Below are 11,527 nucleotides of genomic sequence, written 5' to 3'. Positions count from 1 at the left end.
GATCCGCTTGCCTCTGGCCTGCAGCGGAGCAAGTGTGTGTGTGTGTGTGTGTGTGTGTGTGTGTGTGTGTGTGTGTGTGTGTGTGTGTGTGTGTGTGTGTGTGTGTCAGAGGTGTGAGGACACCCTGCAATCACCGGTTCTACTCCCCTACATTTCAGAGGTAAATACTGTATTTTGTTTTGACAGCTTTAGTTACAATTTATTTAGCATTTCTTTGATTATTTTCATGAGCCATGCATTGGTCAGAATGGCCAAATAAACCCTAATTCATACTTCAGCCATCTACGAGCTCACACTTCGTCGCATTGCAACGAGTTGTGAACTTGTAGATCTGTAGATCTGCAAAGTAAAAATATATATATATATATTATACATTATATACATATATCTGAGTACTTCCAGCAAATATGTAATATATATATATATATAGCTCATAAATTTGCAAATTTCAAATAGCTGAAGTATAATAAATTAGGGCTTATGTGGCCAACGTATGTTTCGTAAAATAGAAAAAGAAAAAGAAAAATCTGCAAAATAGCTAGTAATAAAGCTGTCAAAAAAGAAAATACAGTATTTTCATACTTTACTGAGATGTAGTGGATTAGAAGTTTAAAGTATAAAAGGGGGAAATTCTCAAGTAAATACACCTCAAGACTATTCTTAAAGTTGCACTATGTAACTTTCCTCTCTACCCCGGATTTGAACCCGGTTTCCTCCGCAAGTGCTGACATTTTTACCATTGAGCTAATAGAGCCTGCCTGCTTGCTCACGGGATACATTGAATCTTGACCATCAGGTCAAAATTTGTGGATTCAGATCATGTGTCTAGGTGAGACATGACCTTTGACACGATCAAAATGTGTCAATAGAAGAGCAGGGAGACCAAATACAACCACCCAAATTATATAAGTTATATTGTATCAACATACTCTACCGTACAGATTGGACAAAATTACATAGTGATGCTTTAAGTACAGCACTTGAGTAAATGTACTTAGTTACTTTGCATCACTGTAGGATGGCAGGCCGGCCCCCCAAAATCTCCGTCGACCCCGTCAAGCACTTGACACACACTCTCAGTCATTAGTGTCACAGTGCTCAGTGGAGAGTCCTCCAGGAAGGGCACAGCCCCCTTTAGTGGGGGGCGCCAAATATCACAGGTGGGGGGGTCGTGAGGTCTTGTCTGTTTGGAGGTTATAGTCCAACATTTTAAACTTAAAAACAACTAAGTCATAACTTACTTTCGTTCACTTACAACTAGGCCTGTCATGAATACAAATTTAAGTTGACGACATTTTGTCACTCAAATAATTACGATTAACGATTTAATTTTGTGTTTGTTATTGAACATTGGAACATATGAAGAAAAAAAAATCAAAAAATGCACAGGGTAGATATGACAAATAACTTAAAAATACAAAGAAATTATTAACATATGTAATAATGTTATGAATAAAATAGCAGAAATAGCTGATCTACAAGCTTACAACGCATCACGAAGTGACGCGATGGATGGGGGTCTCATCTTTTGTCCCATGTAAATAGGGGGGCTCCAAGGAAAAGCGGTTGGGAACACTAGTGTAGTACAGTACTGCATTTTCTCTGTATGGAAATATGGTTGACCTCCACTATTAGCTGTCCCCCCTTTTCTTCTCCAATGGCAATGATTAGTGTCAAATGAAACACAGTATCTACCGCTATGGATGCTATTTCTGTGCTTCATTCTTTTGGCACTTTATTGCAAAGTGGGAACGCGCTTTAAATGATGTTTAGTGGGAGTGAAATATGTGCACCAGCGGACATCTTTTGTGGACAATGGTGCGAGACTGTAAGTACATGTGAAAACTTCAGCTACTCTTTGTACATTTAGATTATCGTTACAAAACCTACATTAATACTTTGGCTATTTGAAAAGTGATAATAATCAAATGCTTATTTGAGTATTTACATTTTAGGGATACCTTATACTTCTACTCCATTACATCTCAGAGGCAAATAGTGTACTTTTTACTCCACTACAATTGTTTTATTTATTTTTTACTACTGTAGTAACTTAAGTTACTAGTTACTTTGTAGATTTAGATTATCAATACAAAAAAATTAACCACTTGCTTTATACTATTTTATACCAAATATATTTTGGGGAAAACGTTTGACAAATTCTGAAAGATTTGAGTACTTTAGCTTACTCTAATGCCAATACTTTTGTACTTTTACCCAAGTAAAAGTTTGAATACAGGCCTTTTACTTGTAACAGAGTATTCTTATATTGTGGTATATAAACTTGAGTACAAGTACACTCAAAATACTGTATTTCTACTTTACTGGAGTATTTCCAATTTTCAATACCTTTACTTGTACTACACTACATCTGAGAGGCAAATGTTGTACTTTTACTCCTCTACAATTATTACTTTGTATATTTCACTTATTGCAAAACATACACAAACCACTACAGCCCTATATGCCTATATATAGTTAGCTATTTTTACAAACATATATTTATATTGTATATACAGTATTTTTGAAAACTTGTGAAATGGGGAATTCTGCATAATGAGTACCTTTAATTATGGTACTTTAAATACAATTTGATGGAGATACTTTTGCACTTTTACTCAAGTACATTTTGAATAACGGACTTTTACTTGTAACTTCTACATTGTGGTATTATTACTTTTACTTAAAGTAAAACATGAGTGAGTACACTTCTCCTTCCATCTCCTGGATGCCTGTTTTATTTCAGATGTCTTTGTAGTTCTCTCCTCGTTATTAGACGTCCAGTCACATGTTATTCTAATATGAGCGGCTATTGGAATGGCTTGAAAACACATCAGTGGAACATAACTGGTAGTTATAGATTAATTGACCCAGTGGTCTCCTTCTCTTTGTATTGGAAAGATATTGCGCTATGATTCAACAGGGTCACGTTGAGTTCACTGACATTTAAGTAATAAAGCAATGCATGCATATGCGCCACGTGCACACACACACACACACACACACACACACACACACACACACACACACACACACACACAGTCATGGCTGGCTCTTGCCATGACAAATAATAGGGAGGGAGACCAACGGAAAGTTTAACAAAGATATTTATTGACTACTAAACTAACATAAGCAACTTATAGATAACTGAACATAAAGAGACATTATAACAGTAAAAGGATCCAATGAGGTGTGGAGTCAGTAAATCAGTGGTGTAAGTGTGGATGCGTGGAACATGGTTTAGTGCAGGGTGTGTGGATGGAAAGAATAGTCAAATAGAACAGAACAAAAGCATGGGGAGCAGCTGAAGAGGACGGCAGTCCTCTCTCCTCTGGATATCACTGGCTGCGGGTACATGGACCATCATGTATTCATTCAGAATGAATTCATTCCGAATTAACTCATTCCGAATAGAGGAATCTGATCCACTCACCTGTTTACATGGGACCTGAATAAAAGTATTCCTCGTTTACATGACCAAAGCATTCATTCGGAATATAACTTTTGACATGCGCAAAGTGGTTCCCGCCTACGCGCGGGCATGGACCAGGGGCCACTACCCGGAGCAGAGCTTCCCCTGGTGGGCATGGGAGGAGGCAATGAATAGCCCCCTTGTGCCTCCGCAGCGGAGGTCTGTCGGTCGTAGACAGGCCGGTGCTTACCGACTCCTGGCCAGGCAGCGTTGTATGCGGTACAAGCCTGTGTTCCTTTGTTATCGCCGTTTTAATGCAAAAGTAGCAGATCTACAAGTTCAGACCAGTTTATTTTTTTGTATTGGTACCAGACACGGTAAAACGTAGGCTAGCCTATACTATTTGTCACATTTCTCATGTAGGTACGATGACGTCATCGCGCATTCGCACATGGTCATTATAATAATACATAATAATACATAAACACCGGACTGCTCATGGTCATTATAATAATAAATGGAGAGAGAGAGAGCAACACTACAGTCTATGAAACAAGGCACGCTCATTTATGGCAAAAGTACAAAAGTATTGGCATCGAAATATACTTAAGTAGAAAGTATATAAGCTACTCATTATGCCGAGTGTCACGTTTTTCTTGTATTATTATGAAAAAGCTTTGAAACATGCTGTAACTCATTCACTGTGACGAAAACCCTCTTTCTGCGCAGAGTAGCGTGCGGTGCGCACACGGAGAATGCGGAGTATGCCGCCCTAAAACACAATCGCCCCGGGTCAAAATCCAGCGACCATGGAGCGGCCGTGGATGGCCCGCTCAAAAGGTGCGTGGGGCGTAGTGTTTTGGGACGACCGTTCCGGCTGCCCATGTAATGAATTGATTAAGTAAAAATCTGTTTTCGCTGCAGCTGCACCCTAATAATGTAGTTTTCATTTATTTTTGTTCACGTATGCTATTAAAACAATGCAGCTATTGCAGTATTGGGCCTTAACATGTGATAAAAAATGTATACGTATTTTGCCCCTCATATATAAAATAAATGTAAAATCTGATTTAAAATTGAAACTTGCAGCTGATCATCTGCGTTTACGTGTGGACAGGGATTTAAAAAAAAAAATCTTTGTCATGTGGCCAGGGATTATTTTTAAAAACTGAGGACTAAAATACCTGTTTAGAAAAAGATCCATATAAGTGTAGCCTAGGCCAGCAATCCTTGGAGCGTCCGTTCTCCTGGACAAGTCTGGGCTTAACCATGGCTTATTAAATGACGCTATAGAATAGAATCATTCATTTTATCCCGCAGGAGCGACCGTGGCCGAATTAGAGATTTGATAGGTCATTTTTGGACAATTCTGACAGCACTATAAGCACGGACATGCGCAAAGGAATGCATGTATTCCAAACAGAGAGGAGCGTTCGGAATAAAGTGTTTACATGGTCAATTCCGATTGGTATATCCCTATTCAAACGGTTTATACCACCCCTCCTAACCCGAATGAAAATTAATTCGGGTCAGACTGGAATGGAATATTCTATTCCAATTGAGGTGTTTACATGAGCATTTCTATTCTGAATGAATTCATCCATTCATTCATTCGGAATAGAAGTGTATTCATTCCGAATGAAACTGTCCATGTACCCGCAGCCACTGTGGACTATGGAAGTCCATAGGTCCAAAAATTAAATAATAAATACCACAATGAAATAAATAATAAACACAATGATATAAATACAAAATACAATTAAATAAATACAAAATACAATTAAATAAATAAATGTATTTATTTATTGTGTATTTTTTTATATATCATTGGGTTTTCTATTTATTTCTTTGTGGTTCTTATTTATTTCATTGTAACTTTTAATGTCAACCTATATATATTACATGATGCCACTTTTAGCTATTTAATCAAGTCCAAAGGTCCAAAAATTAAAAAATAAATATCGCAATGAAATGAATAAAATCCACAATGAAATGAATAAATAACACAATGATATAAATAAAAATACAATTAAATAAATAAAAAATACAATTAAATACATAAATGTATTTATTTATTGTGTAATGTTTTCTATTTTATTGTGTTTTATATTTATTTCATTGTGACTTATAATGTCAACCTATATATATTACATGTTGCCACTTTTAGCTATTTCATAAGGTACATTGGTCCAAAAATGTTATAACAAATACCACAATGAAATATATAAAAAACATGATGATATAAATAAAAAATGCAAATAAATAAATAAATACTTTTATTTATTTTTTAGTGTTTTTCATTTAATTGTGCTTTTTATTTATTTATTTTGGTATTTATTAAATGGGTTTTTTATTTCATGCTGTCTTTTCAAAAGAATGGCTTCCATTTACCGAATCATGGTTTGACATCGGCGTCTGTCAATCAACAGGAACGGGGCGGGACCATAGGGCGGGACCTATTTTCTGATTGGGTAATCCCTTGCTCTCGATTATTTTGGTCTGTCTGCAAACCAGCTCCGCCATTTTTAAATCCCAGTAAATATGTCACTAGTGTTTTTTATATGTAGGTAAAGTATTATAATCTTTAATGAAGTAAAGTTATGGCAGATATGAATGAGTTAAGGGATGCGATGTTTACTTTAGCAGATCAGATGGAGAATGCCAGTTTATCTGCAGATGCTATTTTAATGCGCATTGAAGATCTCTTGGCAATGCTGGGGAGTATGCGCTCTTGCAAGATATAGATGCTGATAAGCAAATAGTCAATACTCTAAAAGCGATTGAACACCGAGTTGATATGGAGAATGTCAAAGAAGAAGTGACCGTGTCATTGGCCGCCACTGGTGTTGGACATCCGACGCTGGAAAGTCCACTGGATATACTCCATATACATCTGGCCAGTGACTGTCAACCCAATAAATCACTGGTGTCTTTGGAGTTTCACCTCGTACTATTCGAAGGAGACTGGCAGAAAATGGTCAGAGGTGAGTTTACAATAGAATAATCACGTGTGTTATCGCAAATGCACAGCTTGCAGCCTGCAATCCATAACTTTAGTGTTTTTTGATCTGAAGATGCAAAAACCTCTTTTCAATCAGTGTTAAGTAAAAGGCTTACCCGGTAGACCTAGTTATATTGTAGTAATACTATAGGCTGCGCTAGGAGGGTGCTTTATAAAGCAGTGCTATAGCACCTCCCAAGAAGGCTAGTATGTACAGTAGCCCCTAGGCTATGTGTGTGCGTTACAGTTCATTTGTATCGTTCGTCTGATGCGCCATGGTGATGTGTGGATCTGGTGACCAACGGTGAGGTTTCTGTTGCTAACTGACTTTACTATAGCCTAGTGTACAGGACCTGTACACTAGGTACTGTACACTGTACTACAGGTCAGGTGTGCATGTACTGCATTGAGCTATAGACAGTTTGATTAACATTATTGTGTATATACAGCCTGCATGTGAAATTCACTTCCTGACCTGTAGCCTATAGAATTTACTCCATGCGTAATAATACGCGGCTGGAAACCACTGCGGTAACGTGAGCCAGGCGGCTGACGGCTATCGTTACCGCAGTCAATTGTTTCGGCTACATATCAGGCGCCGTGCACGGGTCTCATCTCATCTCATCATCATCGTCATATATTATCATTCATGACGTTCTTTCGCCAGAAATGAGCGCTTTCTTTTGTGTGTTCTTAATTGTGTGAGGCGAGCTCTCTCTGGTGCGTTAGGAAATGCGCACTGGGAGCGCACTCACGTATTAGTTTGTATTGGCCTGTGCGCTCAGTGCTATCAGAAGCCTTCCCTATAGGCTTAATCTCCCTCTTTAACTCTCGGGTGTTCCAGAGGCAATAGCCGACAGTTACAACCACCCGACCGATAACAATAATATCATGAATGTCGCTGATTCTTTGATTGATGTGCAATTGCTGGTGTATTGTTATGCACAATAGTATTTTGCATACGAACTTTTTTGTTTTTATGCGCGATTGCATTTGGTCATGGCATGGGTGCATATAGGTTATCCAGTTCTGTACCCGTAATTAATATTGAAGCTCCCCCACATCATAACATACTCGACCCTATACAGATTGTTCAAACGAACGTGTTATATTTTATAATGATCATATTGACACTGTTTTCTTACAGGAATTCTGATCTGTACTCCAGCAACTCCAGAGGGCTACATATCAAAGTAAGATAATGTACAAGGAAGTGCAATTTTACTGTAGTCTTGTTTTACACTGTGCACAATTAGTCTGGATGATGATGTGCTGTAACATGGAGTTTATTAAACAGACTGCTGCATGTAAACATACACAGGACTTCCACCACACTGACTCTGATGACAAACCCTTCAGTACGTGCACCAACCAATCACAATCGATATCACAACATACACTAGGTGGTGGTAGAGGAGAGTTAACTGTATGGCTCTGATCTGACCTTAACCCTAACTTTGACCTCACTTGAGACATAACAATAACATCCCACCTTAACCTGAAATGGAGATGAAAAACGTTACTTGTCATCATCACGTTTTGAAACTAAAGAATTCCAAAGAAATCTGGATGCCTTTTTTAATATATTCATATCATTTGAAATGTTAACTCATGTGTAGCATACCATAATTGTGGCAAGCGTAGATATTAATATCAAAGGAGATGTTAGTGAACCAAATGATTTGGAATTATTCACTTGGGTAAATATTATGAGGGAGACAGGTTGGATTGTAGGTTACAATATGACACAAGTTCACAATGTGGTCAACCAGTTATTATTAGTCAATATTATACAATTTCTTCTTTGTGGTATTTGTTGATGTATTTACACATATTTTCACATTGCAGATGGAGATGGTGGTTTAGATGGATTCTCAGAGCTGATTGTGTATATCTCAACGCTGCCACAAACAGAGCTGCAACTGTACTCGATGGCTTCTTGTCTGCTGTTCAGCAATATGGATTACCATCTCGACAGGTAAGCAATTATGAGGTACAATTAGAAGAGTTAACCCAGTATCAATCAATGTTCTCAGTCCGTGTTTGGCAACATTATCTAGGGGTAGAACATGTTACAAAAATAACCACACTAATTACACACTACCATTTTCTGGAGGAAGAGCAACTTCCACATTTTCACTGCCTTTATCGGATTTGTAAAAAATAAAAACTGTTCACCATTGCAGTAGTGGCTAACTAACCAAAAAGAGGGAAAGATTTCCAACAGGTATGCTTAGAGATCTTACTGTTAGATCCTGAAAGTTAGTTTTTCAAAACATTTCTTGGGCTCTGGCTCAACCACAATTAAAGAAAGGACTTCAAAACGTATACAGAATATATATCAAATGATCAAAATTCTCAATATCATTTCAGGTTGATCAAGACTGGTGTGGACTGGGAGGGCATTTACCGTACATCGAGATCCAACTCCCTCACCAATGTAGTGAACAAGAACTTAAATATCTGCCAGACTCCAATGTTCCATATGGCCTTGGCAGTTTATCTTGAACTGTACACATTCTCTAAATTATACTTGACTGACTTATGTGAGCAGTACCTGAATGACAACGGGTACAAATGAACATGTTTGCCAGATGAATACCGACACAAAACATAGAATAGTAGTAGAATAGTGTCATGGCTTATTGTGAACACTTTTCTGCATACATGGCTATTAGATCTTACAAATCTCATCAGCAATAGACAAGGCATGTGTTGACCCTCGTGTCAGACATATCTTCAGACTGTCAAAACGTTTCTAGAATAAAGCCTTGACTGGGAGCTTTTGAAATGTCAGTGTGTGTATTCTATTTTTTAATTGGGAAAATCGGCCCATTTCTCAACAGAACCTGTCTGCTTATACATTTTCTAGCTTTGTATCAAATTTGGAGCATTTTGGAATGCCCATCTAGTAACTAGCCCATCCCCTTGCACAACAAAATGAGTACCCACGCAATTATTTAACTGGCATCAACGTTGCAGTTGTGCCAGTTTGTTTACCTGTAATGCCCATGTGAAAGATGTACCCTTGTGCATATGGATACCCATCTCTTGATGTCACTACTTGATAAGCTTGTGGTGGCAATGAGATGTTTCCGTTTTTCACACATTTAAATTCACTGTTGCTAGTGTACTGGGATTGTCACTGGCAGCACAAACAATTGCCCCAAGTTATTTCACTAGTGAGATTACCCCATCTCACTCTATATTTTGACTATGAAAAAACTGTAAAATACAGTGTGTACTTCATGTCCCATGATTTACTTTGAATACATTAGCAGGTACAGTCATTTACCCACACTACCTTATGTCTCCTGTTTCACATGCAGACATTGACAGAGCAAAGTTGAGGTAGAATTATTTATTAAATTCCGCACATTCAAACTGTCAGTGCATTTTTGTAGTGCAAGTTCACTATCAGGTCGCTCAATGGACCCCTTAACAGACGACGTCACATTGATATGAACCAGAATGCGTGCAACCAGAATGCGCTCAATGAAACCCATTCTGTCAGGTCTCGCTAGGACGCGCCTCACCAGCCAACACACAAGAGGGGGTTGGGGTGTGCTGAAACCAGCGCACCCCAAAACAGGTTGAGAATTGATTGCGTGAAACAATCACCTGTGCATCCAGTCTCAATGTTGGTAAACAAACATTGGTCTATAGTGCAATTTAACAGGAACAAGGAAAATAAACTAATTTGACAACGTATAAAAAAAAATAAGTGCAAAGTTTTGAACAGGAGTCCAAACTAACAACAGCAAAATCCCTTTCTGTAATTAGTGAGGAGTTTCACTAAGGGAAAATATGAACAGTGCAATTGTATAGTAGCAGCTTAACCCTGGCTAATAAGCCTCAATACAATATAATTGTATAATGTACTTTTACTCCACTACACCTCAGAGACAAATATTGTACTTTTACTCCACTACAATTATTTGAAAACTTTACAAGTTACTTTGCAGATATAAATGATTACATTATAAAACACACATTAACCACGTTAGCCCCATTTTATACCTAGGCTATTTGAAAATGGAACATTTTAGTACTTTTAGTACTTTAGGTACTTTAAGTACCTATAACACCACCAGTACAAATACTTTTGTACTTTTACTCAAGTAAATTTGAATTCCAGACTTTTACTTGCAACAGAGTACTTCTACCTTTCAGTATCTCCACCACTGGCGCATAGTCACGCCCTACGCCATTCCAAAGCCAGTGTCACTGGTGCCGATACAGGCCTCAAATTCATGGACAAACACATCATACTCTTCGTAGTGGGCTGGCAGTCGAAGAGTTTGAAAACACGTGGAGGACATCGGCAGAGCCCTGTGGACCACTTGCACCACCATCTCATTCATCTTGGCGTTCGTTGATTCCCACGCGATCCAGAACTTGAGCAGCGCCTTCAGCTTTTCAGAGGAAGCTATAATGGTGAAAGAAAGGTGAAAAAGGAATACCAAGAATTAACAAAAGATATAGTTTATCTACAAGCTCACAATGTATCACGATGTGTTTGGGAGATCTGCTATCTTTATCATTTTTGAAAGATGTCAGGTTTTGTTTTACATTGAATGTTATAAATTTAAATACAGGAAGGAGAGCACTGATATAAAAAAAATTACTTCATAATTTGTACTTTTAAGCATTTATTTCACCACTGCCAGGTAACTACATAACCCAGACCTACCACTACCAAAGTGTCAATGTGCACTAACCATGATCACATCCATCCCTTTAAAATTGTAGCAAAGACTGAAAATAGACCCTTTGTCAAATCAGTTTACAAATGCCGTCTCCCATTTTCACTTTGATTATAGCATTCACGTCCACTACTGCTCCCAATAACTTATAATGATTACCACTTTCGATGTATGTCCGGAGGTACCCTGCCACTCTGCACTTCTCATCCAGAGTGCACTGGGCGTCGTAGTCATCAGCAGTCTCATCTAGGACTGGCCACACTATGTTTTCGATGATAAACTGCAAAAAGAGAAGTTTTGTCTTTAACCACATGTCACATCGCAATGTGCTGTGAGCTTGTAGACCTGCAGTTTCCACAATTTTTGCCCGACACTGTTGTGCACCGCATTAGAAACTAATTCTAGTGG

General features: G+C 38.1%; 1 long non-coding RNA gene across 1 annotated transcript; it reads left to right on the top strand.

Annotated features, from left to right (window-relative positions):
• Positions 1-5,983: 5,983 nt before the first annotated feature.
• On the top strand, positions 5,984-9,042 carry LOC308076672. The gene is made up of 3 exons (XR_013932314.1): positions 5,984-6,396; positions 7,561-7,606; positions 8,787-9,042. It is a non-coding gene; the product is annotated as an uncharacterized lncRNA (long non-coding RNA).
• Positions 9,043-11,527: the final 2,485 nt, after the last annotated feature.

The sequence above is a fragment of the Gymnoscopelus braueri genome (assembly GCF_963280865.1).
Source record: "Gymnoscopelus braueri genome assembly, contig: SUPER_20_unloc_1, whole genome shotgun sequence".
NCBI lineage: Eukaryota > Metazoa > Chordata > Actinopteri > Myctophiformes > Myctophidae > Gymnoscopelus > Gymnoscopelus braueri.
This window is presented reverse-complemented; position numbering and strand designations above follow the sequence as displayed.